Genomic DNA, 23,084 nt, shown 5'->3' on the forward strand with positions numbered 1-23,084 from the left:
AAGCTGTTTTTATTACTATAGGTTTATAATACAACTTGAAGTTGGGTATTGTAATTCCTCCAGCACTGTTCTTTCTGCTTAGGATTGTTTTTTGTATTCTAGGTCTTTTATTATTCCATATGAATTTCTGGAATGCTTCCTATATTTCATGAAGAAATGATGTTGGGATATTAATGGGTATTGCATTGAATTTGTAGATAGCCTTTGGCAATATTGCCATTTTGATTATATTAATCCTCCCAATCCAGGAGCATGGGAGGTTTTTCCATTTCCTTAGTTCTGACTTTATTTCGTTTTTCAAGGTTTTAAAGTTCTCCTCAAAGAGGTCTTTCACTTCTTTGGTTAAGGTTATTCCTAGGTATTTTATGTTTTGGGGGGCTATTGCAAAGGGAGTTGCTTTCCTGATATCAGCCTCAGTCTTCGGGTCGTTAGCATAGAGAAAGGCCGTTGATTTTTGAAGGTTTATTTTATATCCTGCAACTTTGCCAAAGTTTTGGATCAGCTCTAGTAGCTTGGGGGTGGAGTCTATGGGATTCTTTAGGTATAGGATCATGTCATCTGCGAAGAGAGAAACTTTAACTTCATCTTTTCCCATTTGGATCCCCTTTATATTTTCTTCTTGCCTGATTGCTCTGGCTAGGAATTCTAGTACTATGTTGAAGAGCAGTGGGGAGAGAGGACATCCCTGCCTTGTTCCTGATTTTAAAGGGAATGGCTTTAGTTTTTCACCATTTAGAGTTATGCTTGCTGTTGGTTTTTCATAAACTGCCTTGTTTATATTCAGGAATGTTCCCTGGAATCCCAGTTTTTCCAGGGCTTTTAGCATAAACGGGTGCTGGATTTTATCGAACGCTTTTTCCGCATCCAGAGATAAAACCATGTGGTTCTTTACCTTGCTCCGGTTGATGTGGTGGATTACATTAATTGACTTGCGTATATTAAACCAACTTTGCATTCCTGCGATGAATCCAGTTTCATCGTGGTGTATGATTTTTTTGATGACCTGTTGAAGTCGATTGGCCAGAATTTTGTTGAGAATTTTTGCGTCTATGTTCATCAGGGAGATCAGTCTATAGTCCTCTTTCCGTGATGAGTCCATGCCTGATTTTGGGATGAGGGTTATACTGGCTTCATAGAATGAGTCAGGTAGTGAACGTTCTCTTTCAATTTCATTGCAGAGTTTGAGAAATATTGGTGTGAGTTCTTTTTTGAAAGCCTCGTAAAATTCTGCAGTGAATCCGTCTGGACCTGGGCTTTTCTTGGGTGGGAGATCATTTATTGTCGTTTCTATTTCTGTAATGGATATGGGTCTGTTTAGAAGGTTTAAATCTTCATGGTTCAGTTTGGGGATATGAATTTTTTCTAGGAAATCATCCATTTCTTCCAAGTTCTCGAATTTGTTGGCATAAAGGCTTGCAAAATAGTCCCTTATTATTTTTCTGAATTTCGGTTATTTCTGTGGTGATATTACCTGTTTCCTCTCTTATCTTGTTTATTTGAGTGTGCTGCCTTCTTTTTTTGGTCAGGTTTGCCAGGGGTCTGTCTATCTTGTTGATTTTTTCAAAGAACCAACTCTATATTTTGTTGATTTTTTTCGATGTTTTTTAATCTCTAATTGATTTAATTCTGATTTGATTTAAATTATTTGCTTCCGTCTATTGACTTGGGGTTTGGCTTGCTGTTCTTTCTCAAGGAAATTAAGGTGCTTCCTTAAATTTTTGAGTTGCTGTTTCTCCTGTTTGTTGATGTATGCACTCAGAGATATAAATTTTCCTCTGAGTACTGCCTTTGCTCTGTCCCAAATGAGCTGGTACTTTGTGTCCTCAACTTGGTTGAATTCCATAAACATTTGAATTTCCGTTTTAATTTCATCAATGACCTTCTGATGGTTCAGCAGTGTGTTTTTTAGTCTCCATGAATTGTAGGATTTTCTGTGTTGTCTGTTTGAGTTGAGCTCTCATTTTATTCCATTGTGGTCTGAGAGTATGCAGGGAATAGTTTTGATACTTCTGAATTTGTACAGATTTTCTTTGTGCCCTAAGATATGATCTATTTTGGAGAATGATCCATGTGCTGCCGAAAAGACTGTGTATTCTGTCGTTGCTGGGTGGAATATTCTGTAGATGTCGTTTAAGTCTAGTTGGTCTATGCAATTGTTTTTTTTTTCTGTGGTTTCTTTGTTTAGTTTTTGGCATGTTGATCTGTCCAGAGGTGATAGTGGAGTGTTAAAGTCCCCAGCTCTCAATGTGTTTAGGTCTATGAGTGTTTTAAGAGTCAGTAGTGTTTGTTTGATGAAGTGGGGTGCTCCTGTATTTGGTGTGTAGATATTTAGAATGGTTATATCTTCCTGTAGGAGAGATCCCTTTACTAGTATGTAGTAACCTTCTTTGTCTCTTCTTACCTGTTTTAATTTGAAGTCAATTTTGTCTGATACTAGGATTGCAATTCCAGCCTGCTTGTGGGGGCCATTTGCTTGATAGATTTGTTTCCAGCCTTCACTTTTAGAATATGTTACTTTTGCTGCATAGATGTGTCTCTTGGAGGCAGCAGAAAGATGGATCTTGATTTTTGATCCAACTTATGAGCCTATGTCGTTTGATTGGAGAATTAAGTCCATTAATGTTGAGAGTTAGGATTGAGAGATGATCATTTGTGGCTTTCATTATCACTATCTTGTTTAAAGCTGTGTCTTCCCATTTCTTGATCTGATGTTTACTAATTAGGGTTCATTTCTCTGTCTGTACTGGGATCTTGATTATTTTCCCTGTATAGTACATCTTTGAATATTTTCTGTAAAGCTGGTTTGGTGGAGATATATTGTTTCAGATTTTCCTTACTGTGGAAGACTTTTATTTGATCTTCAGCTATGAATGAGAGTTTGGCTGGGTACAGAATTCTTGGTTGGTAGTTATTTTTATTTAGTGTTTGGTATACTTCATTCCAGGCTCTCCTTGCTTTCATGGTCTCTGCTGAGAAGTCTGGGGTAATTCTGATTGCTTTTCCTTTATATGTGATTGTTTTCTTCTACCTAACAGCTTTTAGTATTTTTTCCTTGCACTCTACTGAACCTGTTTTGATCACAATGTGTAGGTTGGATGTCCTATTCTGGTCTTGTCGGTTTGGGGTTCTAAATGCTTCTTGTATCTGTATAGGCCTTTCCTTCTGAATATTTGGGAAGTTCTCAGCTAATATTCTGTTAAATAGGTTGCCTATCCCATTAACTTTTTTCTCCAATTTTTCCTCAATATCTATTATCCTTAAATCGGGCTTCCTGAGCGTGTCTTGAATCTCCTGTAGTGATCTGTTTTATTGATTGGACTGGATTTGTATTGATTTTTGATCTTTCTCCATAGAATCTAAGGAATCTTCAGCTTCTGAAATTCGATCCTCTGGTTCAGTTAGTCAGGACTGTAGGCTAGCTACTTGATTTTGAATCTCTTTTCCTTCTGACTGGTCTTTCCTGATGATTTCCATGTCATTTCTTAGGTCTTGTATGGACTTCTTTACTTCATTAACTTCATTACTTTGGTTTTGAGTCTTGTCCATTAAATCTTTAAGCTGGTAGCTATCTTTTCATTTGACTCTTGAATTTCATTTATCTTTCTATTTGTGGATTCCATGAAATTCTCCATTAATTTTTGCTTTGCCTCCTCACGCTCTAGAATAATTGAAGAGATTCAAACTTTTCATTTATCATGTTTATCAGTAGACTTTGTAGAGCATTTTGGGGGTTCTCTTCTATGTCTTTGATTGACTGCTCTGCTTCCTGCTTGTTTTGAGTGGGGCATAAGACTTCATTGTTTGCCATCTTTCTTGTGTTCCTTCTGCCCATTTGAATTGGTAATGCCAGTCTACCAGCACCTGTGAGCACCGTTTAAGACCCAAAGCAGCCCTTACCAAGCACTGTTGTGTAAATCTTACAAGTTCACAATTATATACATATACCCTGTATACCTGTCTATAAAATTAGATTTGGTGTTCCTAAAGAATACAATTTCAATATAACAACCGATCCTGGGCCCTGTATTCAGTAGTTACTTATTTACTGTTACAACCCTATAAGCAATTCTTGTTCTTATATTAAGTTCTTTTAGGACTGGCTTTCTCTATGAACCCCTTTGATTCACTCGGATTAAGCTGGGATACCCTCTATCCAATAACCAGGAGTCAATGGAGACTGGAGGTCAGGCAGTAAGTCAGGAGGGTAAGTTGGAGGTAGTAAAGAGAATAGAGTAAAATGTATTGGGGAGGGGGGGGGTTGGTTTAGTTTGAGTGATGTGGAAATGTGGACAAGAGTAGAATCTGTAGAAAGAACAAGGTTGAAATGATAGATAATGAAGAGGTTGCAGAAAAGAGTGGAGGTGTTATTCATAGGAAAGTAATTTTTAAAGAAAGAGCATGCAAAGAGAGAAATAAAGTAAAAATAGTGGAAAACAGATGCACAAAACAGAGAAAAATTATTTTTAAAAGAAAAATAATAAAAAGGAAAAAAATCAGAAAAGGAACAACCCTAACAAACAGAAAAGAAAAAAACTTGATAAAACAAACAGGTAAAAATAGAAACTATAAAAAAAAAAGACGACGTTTCCAAGGTGAAAAAAAAAATTTTTTTTTTTAAGTTTAAAAAATGTTGAAAAGTAAGAAAAAAAAATGGAGTCCTTCTTGTTTGGGTGGTCTTTCCCCAGTCTCTGGTTTCCTTGTGATGGTCTGTACTCTATATTCCTGATTGGCTGGGTTTGGCTTGATTTCAGTTTGCTCCTCTGTCTGCTGTGGGGCTGTGGCCTTTAACGCCTGACTTTGAATATGCTGTGGACTCAACAGGGCGGGGCGCCTCTGGCCTGTTTAATCCGGCTGAGAGTTGCTTGGCTGGGTGAGGCTTCTCCCTCCTGGGTAGGGCGGCCTCTTTGGCGGAGGTGGCTATGGAAAGCAGCTCCGTTTCGGGCTGGGAATTGGGCTTCCTCTTTGACGGGACCGTTTAATTGTCTCAGGAACTATTCGTTCCCCTGTCTGGTGTTTCCGTGCCGCCGGGAGCTGCTTGCTGCTTTCGCTTTTAATTTAAAAATTCCGGCGGGCAGGGCCGGGCACCTCTGGCTAAGCCATGGCCCAGGACACACCTCCCGCCTGGGCAGGGGGTGTTCTCCTGGGTGTAGCTGGCTCTCACTGGTCGGTCCCTCTTGCCCTTTTCAAAGATGGCGCCTTTGACCTCACTTTCCCCAGGCCCGCTTTAGTTCCAATCTGGTCTGAGCCTATGCCAGTGGCAAAGATGGCGCTTTGCTCTGGCGGTGGGGGAAGGGCTGCCTTCCAGAAGCTGCTCTGTGGGCGGGAGTGAGAATATCTTTCTTGGGGTACTCATGCTTTCTCTGCAATTTCAGGTCGTCCGTGCTCAGCCCCCGTCTGGAGTATTTCTCCGTGGTCTCCGCTGTGTGCTTTAGCTGCTTGGAGTGTGGGTTGCTGTGCCATGCGCTGTGCCGGTGCCGGCACTGGCGTGTTTGTGGGATGCTGCCCGGAGCTCGAATCTGTGTTTTCAGATGAGCAAAGTCGATTTTTCCTTCCTGGCCAGAATCCCTGTACTGTTACAACTTACTCTGGTTGTCTTTCTATTAGTAAAAGTTTCTATGGGGTGAGAAAACTGCGATGTTGGAGGGAGCTCAGCTAGTGCACTGCAGCTCCTCCGCTGTCTCTTCCTAAATCCCCTAAATTCCCCTTCTGACTCTCTGGGCAAGCTACTCCTAAACTTGCAGCTTGCTCCAGTCTTACTTTTCACTGGTATGAATTCCAGGTCAATGACCCCACTGAACACATAATGACTTCTTGGTTGTTCAGCCCCCCACAAACTCACAGGTTTCTCTTTGTTTGGCATGTATGATTTCCATGATCTGAGCACAGTGCATAATTCCAAGTTGCTTTGCATTCACTTTGTATCAGCTGTTCTACTGGCAGACACTGTCTAGCTCCAAATTCTTAGTTATGCCTTATAGGGTTTCTGTATCATTTTTATGATAATGCTTTTTCCAAGTTGATTCCATGTTTCACTCACATTAGGGTTCATCTAGGACTAGTGGCATTGCTGTACTAGCAGTCCCAGATCTGACTCATTTTCGGATCTATAGAATTACTTCATTCATCTGGTTCAGGCTGGTTCTCTACTGGCTCCCAGGTACCTGAGACTCATAATAGCGCAAAGTTACTGTTGTTTTTGTTTGTGTTCCATGACTCAGTTCTTATGTGTAGCTTCCAAACCTCACTGAGAAGCTGTTATCTGGATTTTGCTTCCATGTGATGGAAAAACTGCTTGCTTCTAATCAGCCATCATAGAAAAATTCACATGAATATTCATTAGTGAAGTTGGTTTGTTGTTTCTGTATGTGTATGTTTGATTTTAGTGTCAGTGAACTTCTGGGCTTCCTGGAATGATTTTAAAGGGATCCCCATTTCCACTGTTTTGGCATTTTTTTACACTCAGTCAAGAGTACATTTTTATCATGTCTATTTGCAAAGTTTGACAAGCATTAAACAACCATCTTGAAACTATGAAAACTACAGGTAAAGTCTCCAAGAAAAGTCAAACAACTAAGGTGACAGAATCTGGAGATAGAAACTAGATTGTTGATGACATGGGTGATTTACTCAGTCAAGCAGAAAAGTCTTATTATGTTGGATCTTTGTTACATTAGCCTGCTTGAGCCATTTTTCTCATATATTATTTGATAGTATATATTACATGTAATCTGAGGAATATATGGGGAAATATACTAAATGGCAAAGAAACTCTGAAAAATAAATCCTTTAGATCTGTTAATTAAAATCTGTCCCAGGGTGCCAGAGTCTTATGCTAATAATCCTAGCACTCAGGAGGCTGACATCTGAGGATTGAAGTTTGAAGCCAGCCTGGTAAGGATTCTTATCTATAAGCATCAAAAAATAAAAAGCTAACAATGGGATTCTGGAACCAACCTCGATGTTCCTCTGTAGATGAATGGAACAAGTAAATGTGGCATATATACACAAAAGATTTCTATACCAGAAAGAATGGCATTGACCCATTCATAAGGAAATGGAAAGACTTGGGAAAAAGCATATTAACTGAAATAAGCCATACCCAAAGAAACATAGGCTCCATGGTTTCCCTCGTTTGTAACAATTAGTATTTGCCTAGGGTAGTCCTAGCAAAGGATCACAATAACCCAATAACTATGTACATAGGATCATATAAAATGATGCTAATTGAAATGACTTCCAAGATATGAAAACAAAAGGATTGTTTGTTTCTTGGTTTTGGTTTTGGTTTTGTAATGTACTGTGTGAAGTTATTTCTTTTTTGTTTTGTTTCCTTTTTTTCCCTTGGTTTATCCCCTGTTGTCACTGTTTTTGTCTTTGGTACTGTGTCTTGTATACACATTTATCTAATTTGGGGAAGGGAAGGAGAATAACAAAATGGTGAGACAAAGGACAAAAGGTGAACCAACACAACAGCAATGCTCAAAAGACACTATGTTGGCAATGAATTTTAAAACTTGGGGGGGGAGCGGGCTGGGAATATGGCCTAGTGGTAAAGTACTCACCTTGTATACATGAAGTCCTGTGTTCAATTCCTCAGCACCACATATATAGAAAAGGCCAGAAGTGGCATAGTGGCTCAAGTGGTAGAGTACTAGCCTTGAGCAAAAAGAAGCCAGGGACAGTGCTCAGGCATTGAGTTCAAGACCAGGACTGGGAAAACAGAACAAAACAAAACTTGGGGGGGAGGAGATTGGGGAGAAGTGGGAGAAAACAAGGAAGGGGTTAACAATGTTTCACAAGAAATGTACTCATTACCTTACTTACATAACTGTAGCGCCTCTGCAATCACCTTACAAGGAAATGAAAATAAAGAAAAAAATCTCTTTTTTTGTTTTTTCTTTGTGAGTTTTTTTAAAATTTGTTTTTATTATCAAACTGAATTACAGGGAGGTTACAGTTTCATACCTTAGGCATTGGATACATTTCTTGTACTGTTTGTTACCTCGTCCCTCATTCACTCTCCCCCCTTCCCCTTCCCCCATGGGTTGTTCAGTTCATTTACACCAAACACAGTTTTGCAAGTATTGCTTTTGCAGTTGTCTTTTTTTACCCTGTGTCTCTCGACTTTGGTATTCCCTTTCAATTTCCTAGTTCTAATACCAGTATACACGGTTTCCAATATACTCAGATAAGATACAGAGATACAAGTGGATACAAGAAGATCATCAGTAATAGAAGCTACAGTTACACATAGCACGTTGAAAATAGTTACAACTGTGATATAACAATCATTTCCATAGCATGGAGTTCATTTCACTTAGCATCATCTTATGTGTTCATAAGGCTCTTGTGATCCTCTGCTGTGACTTGCCTAAACCTGTGCTAATTATTCCCTATAAGGGAGACCATAGAGTCCATGTTTCTTTGGGTCTGGCTCACTTCACTTAGTATAAGTTTTTCCAAGACCTTCCATTTCCTTATGAATGGGGCAATGTCATTCTTTCTGATAGAGGCATAAAATTCCATTGTGTATATGTACCACATTTTCCTGATCCATTCGTCTACGGAGGGGCATCTGGGTTGGTTCCAGATTCTAGCAATTACAAATTGTGCTGCTATGAACATTGTTGTGCTGGTGGCTTTAGTGTGATTTTGTTTGTGGTCTTTTGGATAGATACCCAAAAGTGGGTCTGCTGGGTCATAGGGGATTTCTATGTTTAGCCTTCTGAGGAATCTCCATACCGCATGCCAGAGTGGCTGAACCAGTTTACATTCCCACCAACAATGAACTAGGGTTCCCTTTTGGCCACATCCCCTTCAACAATTGATATTGTTAGGTAAGAAAAAAAAAACTTTATGTCATGTAAAAAGAAAGCTACAAATGGAGCTATGACTTTGTAAAGTGCTAGCCTTGAGCTACAAAAGCTTAGGGACAGTATCAAGGCCTTAAGTTCAAGCCCCAGGAGTGGCACACAAAAAAAATCTCTCTTCCCAGAATAGCTAGATTGCTCATTCAAAAGCAATAGTCATACTCATTACCTGTAGATCAATGATTCATGACTCTTTCCCTGTCTTTAGGACATGTACACTGGACAGTAGCAATGGTAAATTTACTGAATACCATCATTCCCATACCATTGTGGATGTGCAAAAGCTAGCTGAGTAATATGACAAATATTGTCCATGAACATGAAGAACCATAAATATGACTAATTGTGTGGACACATGGCCCAAACTATAGTTTTAATTGTTTAAATTCGAATCTGCTTGCTAATTTGATATTTTTGTGTTAAACAGCATGCTGAAAGAAGTCAACATGTTATAATACTCATACTATTTGTTTTCGTTGAGTTTCCATCCCTATTATCTTTCTGCACATTCTAAACTCTCCTAGCCCTCTAGCAATTGGCATTAGCTTTATGTTAAAAAAATTGCCATTTCAATCATCCTAGTAATGCCAGTGTGATATTTTCACACAAAATTGTGCTGTACAAGAAAACCATCAGTTTTAATTTTGAAGGTTATGCCCACTGAGACAAATTTATAATGTAGCATTTCCCATGACATATGAGTTTTTTATGTCCACAGTTTTCATTTCTCATGCTAATTCAAAGGTCAAGGCCACTGCCTATGTATTGTTTTAATATATTTGGTAATGAGCACTGACTGGGATTTCTAATTTTTTCAGTATTCTTCAACTAGGAAACTAAAGGCCGCGTGAATATTTCCAAATTCATAAACTTTATACTTGCATTTGGGACCTTATCTAAAAGTAAAGAAAATATTCAATATGCCAGAACAGTTCAAAGACAGATTAATAATTAGACCACATGGAAGCTAAAATGTAACTATTATTTGATAAATGTTAACATAGGCAAGTGTGAGTTTTGGTGTTATATTTAACTAGAGACAAGTTTGGACCTTCTGTGTTTTTATTCTTAGACTTTGATTCTGATAGTAAAGTGAAATCTATATAAAGGGGACCAACTGACCTTTCACTTAAATGTAAGAACTAGTATAACCCATATTATGTGTTATGGACCAGCTCTTAATAATTTTGTTAGAAGTTATACTGTGCACTGAGCCTTCTTTCCTATTCTCTTGACCACAGGAGACAATAATAAGTGCCCTTAATGCACACTATATGCAAATTTCAGAAATTAGACATAGATGTCAGGAAGCTTAAGAGCTATGTGTGTTTCTCTCTCTCTCTCTCTCTCTCTCTCTGTGTGTGTGTGTGTGTGTGTGTGTGTGTGTGTGTGTGTGTGTGATATACTTTCTGAAGAGAAAGCCTTTCTTTTTATTGATAGTTTTTAAGGTTGAGTCTAGCTGAGAATTCTTTTTGAACTGTCCTCAAACTATGATTTTGTGGATCCCAGCCTCCTGAGAAGCTAGAAGAATGACAGCAGTGAGACTCAATGCCAGTCAAAGAATTATATTTTTTATCAAAAGGATCCACAATCCCCCAAATGTAAGTAATTCTTTAAATTTATATAGGATGATGATTGTTGTTCCTTCCACAGACCTGATAGATGGAGTATATTTAAGAAATCCACATCCATGTTAGGAATAATCTTTTTACTTGGTCTGTAAGTCCAAGTATCTAGCATTGAGTTTCATATCCCAAAGGCATTTAAAATTCTTATGAACTCAAACAAATTATCGTAGTATTCCTTTATCAACTCTGTTGCTCCATTCAGAATACCAGGCTCCATCCTTATTTCTTACCACCCACGCCCTGATACAAATTAATTTCAGTGATTTATAATTCTCAAACACCTGTTGAATCCAAATGAAGAAAAAGTTCTCATAGAGGCATCTGGGTTCTCCACAAACTTCACAAGTACTCCTAGATCTAATTCTGCCATGGATGATGATGAGGGTGGCTGCAACTGGCTTAAAGTAGAGTTTCATTTTGTTGTTTCAACAGTCTTTTCATCAGACTTCTGGAAGTAAAGTTGGTCATGATGAAACCAAAACCAGAAAACTGTATTACCTAGAATTATTAATAGAATGAACAATAAGTATCAAGGCTTGTAGGGGATGGCTATGCTTTTAAGACCTGGGGTGGCTCTAGCCACTCCCACCTCCTTCAGGCTTCAACCAGAAGAGAAGCCAGGCCAGCCCCCACCTCTCAGCAGCAAGCATGTGTGTCAGGATGGTGCCAGCTGACCTAGGTGGCGGAGTCAAGAGGTCTCCGCCTCTGTGGGAAGTTCTACATCACTATGATGGACAGATCATTAGCCAATCGCTAGTGCCTAGCTAGGCACTCCAAGTCCCTCCCCTTCCCACTGTCACTGCTGGTATAAGTGTATTTGCCCTTCCCCTTATTAAATGGAAATCCAAGGAGCTTTCCCCGAAGCAGCCCACGTGTCTCGCGCTTTTGTTCTTAGTAAGTCAAAATTGACGAAGGGCCCCTCGCGTTCACACTCGGGTTTGAGGCTTTCACGTAACCCTCCTTCCGGCCTGGCTACCTGCTGGTCAGGCAGCTCATGCTTGAGGGCGAAAGGGGTTACACTGGAGATAGAGACAGCCAGACAAAGGCTCAATACATTTCTCGTGTTTTAATGACAAAACTTTAAGGACATTGTAAGAAGAAACCCTAAAAGTACAAAAAAATACTACACAGGTGCACAGGTTAAAAAAGTTGATCTGGATTTTTGAAACATTTTATTGTATTAAATAATATGACCTGAATAAAAAAGATATTGGAGAGAATTATTTATTTTCTTATTAGGATATCTTGTCTTAACTGAAGAGGCAGGATGATAACTCTTAGTATGGCTCACTCTAGAAAACACAAAGAAAAATCATTCTGTTTGTTTTATTTCCTTAAAATCCAGTATGAATAATATGATAAACCAAAAGTTTTCTCTATTTTTTGAATACGGTTTTCAAGTGACATTTGACAGTTTTACATATAGACTGTAGTTTTTTGTACTGGAGTTGAAACCTAGGGCTTGGCAATAGCTAAGACAGTACAATACTGCTGACCTACATTCAGAGATTGACTGAAAATACGATTTCAGTTAAATTAAATGGGCTTCTTGAAATAGAAGCATTTTTAAAGCATGCTATGTAATGTTGAATTAAATCTCCTTTGTACAGGGCTGGGAATATGGCTTAGTGGTGGAGTGCTCGCCTAGCATGCATGAAGCCCTGGGTTTGATTCCCTAGCACCACATATATAGAAAACGTCCAGAAGTGGCACTGTGGCTCAAGTGGCAGAGTGCTAGCCTTGAGCAAAAAGAAGCCAGGGACAGTGCTCAGGCCCTGAGTCCAAGTCCCATGACTGGCAAAAAGCAAAACAAAACAAAACAAAAAAAACCTCCTTTGTACAATTACTTAAAGGTAAAGTATATTAGTAAATAAATACATAAATAGAATTCTGTAAGGTAGTTTTTTGTGCCCATTCTGGGGTTTAAGCACAGAGCCTGGAAATTGTTCCTGAGCTTTTTCACTCAAGCTTTCTTGTTCTACCACTTGAACCACAGCTCTCCTACTGACTTTTTGGTGCTTAACTGGGGATAGAAGTCTCACAAAGTTTCCTGCTGAGACTTACTTTGAACTTTGAGCCTCAGATCTCAGTCTTCTGAGTAGTTATGATTACAGGCATGAGTCATGGGCTCCCCAGCAATAATATATATTACAAAAGATCTGATCAATTATATTGTAGGAAAAATAAACAAATTAATGACAAAAATACTAGCTAATTTGCTCATATTTTCACAAAAATATTGGTTGTATTTTAATTCTTAAAAACCCAAAAATTAGCTGGGAGCCAGTGGCTCACGTCTTTAATCCTAGCTACTCAGGAGGCAGAGATCTGAAGCCCAGGCAGAAAAGTCTGTGAAACTCTTATCTCCAATAAACTACTCAGAAAAAGGTAGAAGTGGTGCTGTGGCTCAAGTGGTAAAGTGCTAGCCTTGAGCAGAAAGAGGCTTAGGAACATTGCGTAGGCCCTGAGTTCAAGCCCTGAAACTGAAAAAAAGTCTAAAAATTAAAGCAGTAGTTTATTTTTTTATATACATTTGTATCCTAGAGAGGCTTTTTCTTTTTTTCATATTTTGTATTACTGAGAACCATATAAATAAAAAATTGGTATTTATACATCTAAATTACTCAGTTTTGATCTTTTTAGAAAGCCAAGACTGTCGTTTTCTTTCACTGAGGGTGAAAGAGTCAGTGTCAGGTAATCCAAACAAATTTTACCATGTATTTCCTCCCCATTGCCTAAGCTACCATGAATGATGATTAGGAAAACCTATGAATATTTTTAATGTAACTTTCATGGCTATGCAATGTATTACAATATATGGCTTTCTAGATTTTAAATACGAAGTTTTACATTTCAGGCAACACCAAGCGAGCAAAACAAGCTCTACAGTATTTTTGTTAAACAGTTGTTAGAAACAGCTAAAATGTTCAGTGAATGAGTACAAGTTTTATATTTTTAACATTGTATATGTGTCTGTGCGCATGCACTCGCACGTGTGTATGTGTGTGTGTGTGTGTGTGTGTGTGTGTGTGTGTCACTGCACCACATGAGATATAGCTCCATTTTTAGGTTTTGCTGTTAATTCAAGATAAGAAATGCATGGACTTTCCTGCCCAGGGTGGCCTAAATCCATGATCCTCAGATCTCAACTTACTTTGTAGCTAGGATTACAAGTGTGTCACTGTAGCCCAGCTTAATGTATTGTGAAACATGTGCAATTCTTCATATGGGTTGAGTATTTCTTTGACTAATTCCTTCATATTTAAGCACATTTTGAGTTTTGAAAATGTAGTATATACAAGTCAAAATTACAACCATTATTACATTTTCTGTTAGGATTTTCTTCCTTATGTAGGAAAACGTCCTAAAAAGCACAATCTGCATTCAATGCTGTTTCCTATAGAGCTTTTCAGAATGACTGATAATGTGTGGCTGTCCCACACTGGTTTTTCAAAGTAAATGATGACATAAATAGTACTAGTCAAAATAAGTAGGAGATTCTGTGTTACCATATAAAATATAATTTAAAGGATAATTACTCCTATATTATTTTTTAAATATGTAGATTGAATTCTTCTTTGGGGATATACAGACTTTTGAAAGAGAGGAGTGAATTTAATGATTGACTTGGGAGGTAATTCACCAAAAATTGAATCTAGATCTAAGAAAGAAAATAAGCATGTTATTGTTTTTTTTTTTAAGTTTTATTATAAAACTGATGTACACAGAGGTTACAGTTTCATACGTTAGGCATTGGATACATTTCTTGTACTGTTTGTTACTTTGTCCCTCATACCCCCTTCCCCCCTCCCCCTTCCCCTTCCCCCCCTGAGGTGTTCAGTTCACTTACACCAAACAGTTTTGCAAGTATTGCTTTTGTTGTTGTTTCTCTTTTTTTACCCTGTGTCTCTCAATTTTGGTATTTCCTACTTCTAATACCAGTATGCACGGTTTCCAGTATACTCAGATAAGATTACAGAGATAGTGTACATACAATCACAAGAAGGTGATACAAGAACATGATCAATAGTAGAAGCTACATATACACATGGGATGTTGAAAGTAGTTACAACTGTGATATAACAATCATTTCCATAAAATGGAGTTCATTTCACTTAGCATCATCTTATGTGATCATAAGGGTATAGCTATTGGGCTCTTGGGATGCTCTGCTGTGACTTTCCTAAACCTGTGCTAATTATTCCCAATAAGGGAGACCATAGAGTCCATGTTTCTTTGGGTCTGGCTCACTTCACTTAGTATAATTTTTTCCAAGCCCTTCCATTTCCTTACAAATGGGGCAATGTCATTTTTTCTGATAGAGGCATAAAATTCCATTGTGTATATGTATCACAGTTTTCTGATCCATTCGTCTACGGAGGGGCATCTGGGTTGGTTCCAGATTCTCGCTATGACAAATTGTGCTGCAATGAACATTGTTGTGCTGGTGGCTTTACTGTGATTTTGTCTGTGGTCTTTTGGATAGATACCCAAAAGTGGGGTTGCTGGGTCATAGGGGAGTTCTATATTTAGCCTTCTGAGGAATCTCCATACTGCTTGCCAGAGTGGCTGAACCAGTTTACATTCCCACCAACAATGAAATAGGGTTCCCTTTTGGCCACATCCCCTCCAACAGTTGTTATTGTTAGTTTTCTTGATATATGACATTCTTACTGGGGTGAGATGGAATCTCAATGTTGTTTTGATTTGCATTTCTTTTATGGCCAGTGATGTAGAGCACATTTTCATATGTCTCTTGGCCATTTTCATTTCCTCATCAGAGAAGTCTCTTTGTAAGTCTTTAGCCCAATTGATGAGCTGGCTGTTAGTTCTTTGCAGTTTTGTTTTGGAGGAAGGTAATTTTTTTAGTTCTGCATATATTTTAGATATGAGGCCTTTGTCTGTTGAATGACCGATAAAGATCTTCTCCCAGTCTGTGGGCTTTCTGTTTATCTTGCAAGCTATATCCTTTGCCGTGCAGAAGCTCTGCAGTTTGATGCAGTCCCATTTGTCCAACCTTTCTTTGATTTGTAGCCTTTCTGGGTCTTTGTTAAGGAAGTTCCGTCCTGCGCCAAGGAGCCCAAGTGTTTCTCCTACTTATTCCTTTAGTGTTTTCAGGGTGTCTGTTTTGATTTCGAGGTCTTTAATCCATTTGGAATTGATTTTGGTGCAGGGTGATATATAAGGATCTAGTTTTAGTTTGTTGCATGTGTTGAGCCAGTTTTTCCAGCAGAAATTGTTAAAGAGGCTATCTTTCCTCCAAACTATTGTTTTAGCCCCTTTATCAAAGATTAAGTAGCTGTAGCTCTGTGGGTTCATTCCCGGGTCTTCAATTCTGTTCCATTGTTCTTCAGGCCTGTTCCGGTGCCATTACCAAGCTGTTTTTATTACTATAGCTTTATAATACAGCTTGAAGTTGGGTATTGTAATTCCTCCAGCACTGTTCTTTCTGCTTAGGAGTGTTTTTGCTATTCTAGGTCTTTTATTGTTCCATATGAATTTCTGGATTGCTTCCTCTATTTCATTAAAAAATGGTGTTGGGATATTAATGGGTATTGCATTGAATTTGTAGATAGCCTTTGGCAACATTGCCATTTTGATTATATTAATCCTCCCAATCCAGGAGCATGGGAGGTTTTTCCATTTCCTTAGTTCTGCCTTAATTTCATTTTTCAAGATTTTAAAGTTCTCATCAAAGAGGTCTTTCACTTCTTTTTTTTTTCTCAAATTTTTATTATCAAACGGATGTACAGAGAGGTTACAGTATCATACGTTGGGCATTGGATACATTTCTTGTGTTGTTTGTTGCCTTGTCCCCCATGCCCCCTCACTTCTTTAGTTAAGGATATTCCTAGGTATTTTATGTTTTTGGGGGCTATTGCAAAAGGAGTTGCTTTCCTGATTTCAGCCTTGGTCTTCGGATCGTTAGCATAGAGAAAGGCCGTTGATTTTTGAGGGTTTATTTTATAACCTGCAACTTTGCCAAAGTTTTGGATCAGCTCTAGTAGCTTGGGGCTAGAGTCTATGGGATTCTTTAGGTATAGGATCATGTCATCTGCGAAGAGAGAAAGTTTAACTTCATCTTTTCCTATTTGGATTCCCTTTATATTTTCTTCTTACCTGATTGCTCTGGCTAGGAATTCTAGTACTATGTTGAAGAGCAGGGAAGAGGGAGGACATCCCTGCCTTGTTCCTGATTTTAAAGGGAATGGCTTTAGTTTTTCACCATTTAGAGTTATGCTTGCTGTTGGTTTGTCATGAACTGCCTTGATTATATTCAGGAATGTTTCCTGGAATCCCAGTTTTTCCAGGGCTTTTAGCATAAATGGGTGCTGGATTTTATCAAATGCTTTTTCCGCATCCAGAGATAAAACCATGTGGTTCTTTACCTTGCTCCGGTTGATGTGGTGGATTACATTAATTGACTTGTGTATATTAAACCAACTTTGCATCCCTGGGATGAATCCAGTTTCATCGTGGCGTATGATTTTTTTGATGACATGTTGAAGTCGATTGGCCAGAATTTTGTTGAGAATTTTTTTTTTTTTTGGCCAGTCCTGGGCCTTGGACTCAGGGCCTGAGCACTGTCCCTGGCTTCTTCCCGCTCAAGGCTAGCACTCTGCCACTTGAGCCACAGCGCCGCTTCTGGCCGTTTTCTGTATATGTGGTGCTGGGGAATCGAACCTAGGGCCTCGTGTATATGAGGCAGGCACTCTTGCCACTAGGCTATATCCCCAGCCCTTTGTTGAGAATTTTTGCGTCTATGTTCATCAGGGAGATCAGTCTATAGTCCTCTTTCCGTGATGAGTCCCTGCCTGGTTTTGGGATGAGGGTTATAATGGCTTCATAGAATGAGTCAGGTAGTGAACGTTCTCTTTCAATTTCCTTGAAGAGTTTGAGAAATATATTGGTGTGAGTTCTGTTTTGAAGGCCTTGTAGAATTCTGTAGTGAATCTGTCTGGACCTGGGGTTTTCTTGGATGGGAGATCATTTATTGCCATTTCTATTTCAATACTGGATATAGGTCTGTTTAAAAGGTTTAAATCATTATGGTTCAGTTTGGGGATATGAATTTTTACTGGGAAATCATCCATTTCTTCCAAGTTCTCGAATTTGTTGGCATAAAGTTTTGCAAAATAGTCCCTTATTATTTTCTGAAATTCGGTTATTTCTGTGGTGATGTTACCTGTTTCCTCTCTTGTTTATTTGATTGTGCTGCCTTCGTTTTTTGGTCAGGTTTGCCAGGGGTCTGTCTATCTTGTTGATTTTTTCAAAGAACCAACTCTTTGTTTTGTTGATTCTTTCGATTTTTTTTTTTGTCTCTAATTGATTTAATTCTGATTTGATTTTAATTATTTGCTTCCGTCTGTTGACTTGGGGTTTGGCTTGTTGTTCTCTCTCAAGGAAATTAAGGTGCTTCCTTAAATTATTGAGTTGCTGTTTCTCCAGTTTGTTGATGTATGCGCTCAGAGATATAAATTTTCCTCTGAGTACTGCCTTTGCTCTGTCCCAAAGGAGCTGGTACTTTGTGTCCTCAACTTGGTTGAATTCCATAAATATTTGAATTTCCGTTTAAATTTCTTCAATGACCCACTGATATTTCAGCAGTGTGTTGTTTAGTCTCCATGAATTGTGGGATTTTCTGTGTTGTCTGTTTGAGTTGAGCTCTAATTTTATTCCATTGTGGTCTGAGAGAATGCAGGGAATGTTTGTTTTTTGTTTTTTGTTTTTTTTTTTGGCCAGTCCTGGGGCTTGGACTCAGGTCCTGAGCACTGTCCCTGGCTTCTTTTTGCTCAAGGCTAGCACTCTGCCACTTGAGCCACAGCGCCACTTCTGGCCATTTTCTAGATATGTGGTGCTGGAGAATAGAACCCAGGGCTTCATGTATACGAGGCGAGCTCTCTTGCCACTAGGCCATATTCCCAGCCCGCAGGGAATGGTTTTGATATTTCTGAATTTGTACAGATTTTCTTTGTGCCCTAAGATCTGATCTATTTTGGAGAATGTTCCATGTGCTGAGGAGAAGAATGTGTATTCTGTTGTTGCTGGGTGGAATATTCTGTAGATGTCAGTTAAGTCTAGTTGGTCTATGCAATTATTTAGTTCTGTGGTTTCTTTGTTCAGTTCTTGGTGTGTTGATCTGTCCAGAGTTGATAGTGGAGTGATAAAGTCCCCAACTATCAATGTGTTTGGGTCTATGAGTGTTTATAGAGTCAGTAGTGTTTGTTTGATGAAGTTGGGTGCTCCTGCATTTGGTGTGTAGATATTGGGGTAATTCTGATTGCTTTTCCTTTATATGTGATTGTTTTCTTCTCCCTAACTGCTTTAAGGGTTCTTTCCTTGTACTCTACTGATCCTGTTTTGATCACAATGTGTCGGTTGGATGTCTTATTCTGGTCTGGTCGGTTTGGGGTTCTAAATGCTTCTTGTATCTGTATAGGCCTTTCCTTCTGGATATTTGGGAAGTTCTCAGCTAATATTCTGTTAAATAGGTTGCCTATCCCATTAACCTCTTTCTCCAAGTTTTCCTTAATACCTATTATCCTTAAATTGGGCTTCCTGAGCGTGTCTTGAATCTCCTGTAGCGATCTGTTTTGTTGCTTGGACTGGATTTGTATTGATTTTTTATCTTTCTCCATAGAATCTAAGGAATCTTCAGCTCCTGAGATTCGATCCTCTGCTTCAGTTAGTCGGGACTGTAGGCTAGCTACTTGATTTCGAATCTCTTTTCCTCTGACTGGTCTTTCCTGATGATTGCCATGTCATTTCTTAGGTCTTGTATGGACTTCTTTACTTCATTAACTTCATTACCTTGGTTTTGAGTGTTATTTCTTAAATCTTTAAGCTGGTAGCTATCCTTTCATTTGACTCTTGAAGTTCATTTATCTTTCTATTTGTGGAATCCATGAAATTCTCCATTAATTTTTGCTTTGCCTCCTCACGCTCTAGAATAATTGACTGAAGAGATTCAAACTTTTCATTTATCATGTTTATCAGTATACTTTGTAGAGCATTTTGGGGGTTCTCTTCTATGTCTTTGATTGACTGCTCTGCTTCCTGCTTGTTTTGAGTGGGGCATAAGACTTCATTGTTTGCCATCTTTCTTGTGTGCCTTCTTTGCATGGGAAAGAAAAATGTTTAATATTGAAATACAGATAGATTGAATACATTCTTCTCAATCCACTGCAAGCCTCTCAGTAATTATTTAACGTTCAAAGGCTTCATCATGTTTACTTGATATGTAGTAAATATGTAGAAGTCACAGGGTACTATATTCTAGAAATATGGACATCTAAAACATAGTATCTGGCTTCATTTATCTAGTGGAACCAACACAAAATGTATCAAATTAAATAATTGCCTTAGATAATTGATACGAATATTATGTAATTGAAAAAAAATTCCCTCGTGTAGATCTTCCTCTAAGTAGAAATCAAGTGTAGGATTGCTTACAAATATCTCTATAAAATAAAGCATCTAAAAATAGGAGGAAAAGATATTTATAAATAAATATGGATAACATGTCTCATATTCTATGTATTTAGTCTCATCTTCCATACTTGAAATATCACTATTCTGTAGGACTGAAAAAATGTGATATTTAAGACTTGATTAGATAGGTTTTAAGAGTAATTAAAGAAACTATGGTTGCTTCCTTTCAAAGTATTGCTACTTGTATCATTTTGTTTGTGTTATCTTCACATGTTGCTTCCTAGCTACATTTATTTTTCAGATGTATGTATGTTTATACATATTTCAATTTCTACCATTTTGCACACAAGGAAAGGAACTTGCACATCAGAATATATACAGCAACTTAATAGTAATGTTGGTACATTTATTTAAGCTTAGAAAACAGTTCTGTATTTCTTGTTTCACTTGGTTCAAACCAAAATCATTAGAGATTAGTAGTACATTTTAGATTGCATTAGCAATGACGAAACTGAAGTTTAAAAATGTCAAAGTCTGCATAGGCAATTTAATGGTTTTGGTGGTTTTGTTTTATTTTGTTTTGGGGGTTTTCTTTGGTTTTTAGTGTACTGTTTGAAGTTATTTCTTTATTACTGCGTTTTCCTTTTTGCCTTTGGTTTATCTCCTATTGCCACTGTTTTGGATTTTGATACCCCGTGTCTTTCATATACAGTTATCTGATTGGGGGAAGGTAATGGGAATATGGTGAGAAAATGGTGAGACAGAGGAAAAGATGAAGCAATGCAACAAGAATATTCACAAAATTTATGTTGGAAATGAACCTTACAACTTGGGGGAAGGAAAAATTAGAAAGGAGGGAGAGTGGGAAATAAACAAGGGAGGGGGCAAAAATGTTCAACAAGAAATATACTCATTACCTTACTTATGTAACTGTAAACCCTCTGTACATCACCTTTACAATAAAATAAAATTTAATTAAAAATAATCAAAGCCATTAAATAGCGTAAACAGGTTAAACTACGTTAGCGCACAATGGTGTATTCCAAAACTCATAATCCTACTAACATGACAATTCTTAGTTTCACTGTATTCTACTTTCTCCTGAAATCTCACCTGTTTATGGAAATGAGTCCCCAGTACATCTCACTTACAGTTCAGTTCCCTTTCCCCGAATCAAATTATGTCTGCCTCCTTTACCATATTGCCATACTAAGAGTTAGATTTGATACCCTTGCGGAATGAAGAACTCAGCTTCTCTGATCCATGACCTCAGACAAACTGATTCTCAGAAATAAAGTTGTGAAGGATTTGACAAGTGTATCACTCTAACTTGGAGCACTAACTTTGACAGCCTGCCTGCCACAAGCTGGTGTGGCAGAAAAGTTTGGTGAGACAATAGTTGCCAAGGTGACTCAAAATTCCATCTTTCACCAATCCTTGGATATGAAAACAGTATAGAAATTGTTGCCAGGTAAACTGAGTAAGGAGACACTTGGGACGTTTCCATCACACTTAAGAGATCCAAATGTTGGCATTGTGCTGGTTCACTCCAGTAATGGTATAAAATAATACATGGAGGGTGGGGCAGAGGGAGGAAATTGCACCTTTCAAAATTAATCATAAGGAAGGTAACAGATGCCAGAATCAAAATCTATAACTCTAGTTATTCTCAATTAATTTCTAATATCTAGCAAATCCTTTTGAACATAATGTGGATATTTTTCATTTTTGCAATATCTTCTCTCAACTTTTTCCTCCAAGCATATTTCTATTGCTTTAGATTCCATGATATTACTGTTAGTCCTTTCTCCAAACACATTCCCCCATTTCTCTTTATGACATCTTTTTTCTGTTGTACACAATTTTACTGGTGCTATGAGAATGAATGTTGTGGGTGCTTTGACCCACTATGAAAATTCTCATATCAGAAAAAAACGGCTATTATTCCAATAGATGTGCACATTTTAATGTAAAACATAAGAAATATGAGAAAGCAAGGCAATATGATTCATCTAAAGTTTATAACGCCTCAACAAATGAGTTTAAAAATGCCAGTGGTGGGCTGGGAATGTGGCCTAGTGGTAGATTGCTTGCCTCCTATACATGAAGCCCTAGGTTTGATGGTTCTGTGGCTTAACTGGTAGAGTGCAAACCTTGAGGGGAAAAAAAGAAGCCCCAGGATGGGCAAAAAAATTACCAATGTTTACACAGCTTTTTTTTTTTTTTTTACAGTTTCATCTGTTAGGCCATAGGCACATTTCTTGTACTATTTGTTACCTCCTTTCCCCCTCCCCCTTTCCCTCTGCAAAGATTTTTTTATTATAAAATTTTTAGAGAGAAAGGGAGGTAAGAAACATGTCCTCCTGCACACACAGAAAGTGGTAGCAAAGAGACTTCAATGTTTTATTTTTATATTCTCTTGTCTCATACGTTTCACCATAATCCTACACACCCATGTTCTGTTCAAATATTTGTGTGCTTTTGCATACACAAAAATTTGCATCTCTCAGTTTAATTAGAATAGTAGTTCAAGGAATTTATTTATTATTTGGAATGTCCAAAAATTGTTCTTAATTCTGAATTTATACTCAACTTCTTTCAGATATACACCTAAGAAGTATCTACATATGAGAAACTAAATTTCAGTGCAGTCTAAAGCTTTGTGAAAAATAAATGGTTAGATTCTGGCTGTGTTTGAAACAAATTTTAATAGGTTGGTGGTGCTGTGAAACACTTAGGCTTGCTGACAATATTAACTACTTCATATATTTTTAGGTTATAGTTCATTAGGATGTCAGCAAAAAGACTTAGTGTTATGTTTGGATTAATTGCTTTACACTTGATTTTTAATCTACTTTTTCAACATTTTTATTTCCTATTTTGCATATACTACACTGAAAAATAAAAATCTTGTGTATTTAGCACTTAAACGTGATGTTTTGAGATGTTGAATACATTGTTGAATATAAAAATAACATATGCCTTTTAGTTCTTTGTAGTGACAACACTTAAATTCTACATTCTTTTTTTTTATACAATACCCAGTGTACCAAAATCATATACAGTAGCCACTTGGCATGCGCCAAAGGAAATTCACCTAGAACTTTACATATAACGTCAACAATAGAGTTTGCTTATCCTTGTCTTATATGAT

The sequence above is a fragment of the Perognathus longimembris genome, chromosome 28, assembly GCF_023159225.1.
Source record: "Perognathus longimembris pacificus isolate PPM17 chromosome 28, ASM2315922v1, whole genome shotgun sequence".
In the NCBI taxonomy this organism is placed as follows: Eukaryota; Metazoa; Chordata; class Mammalia; order Rodentia; family Heteromyidae; genus Perognathus; species Perognathus longimembris.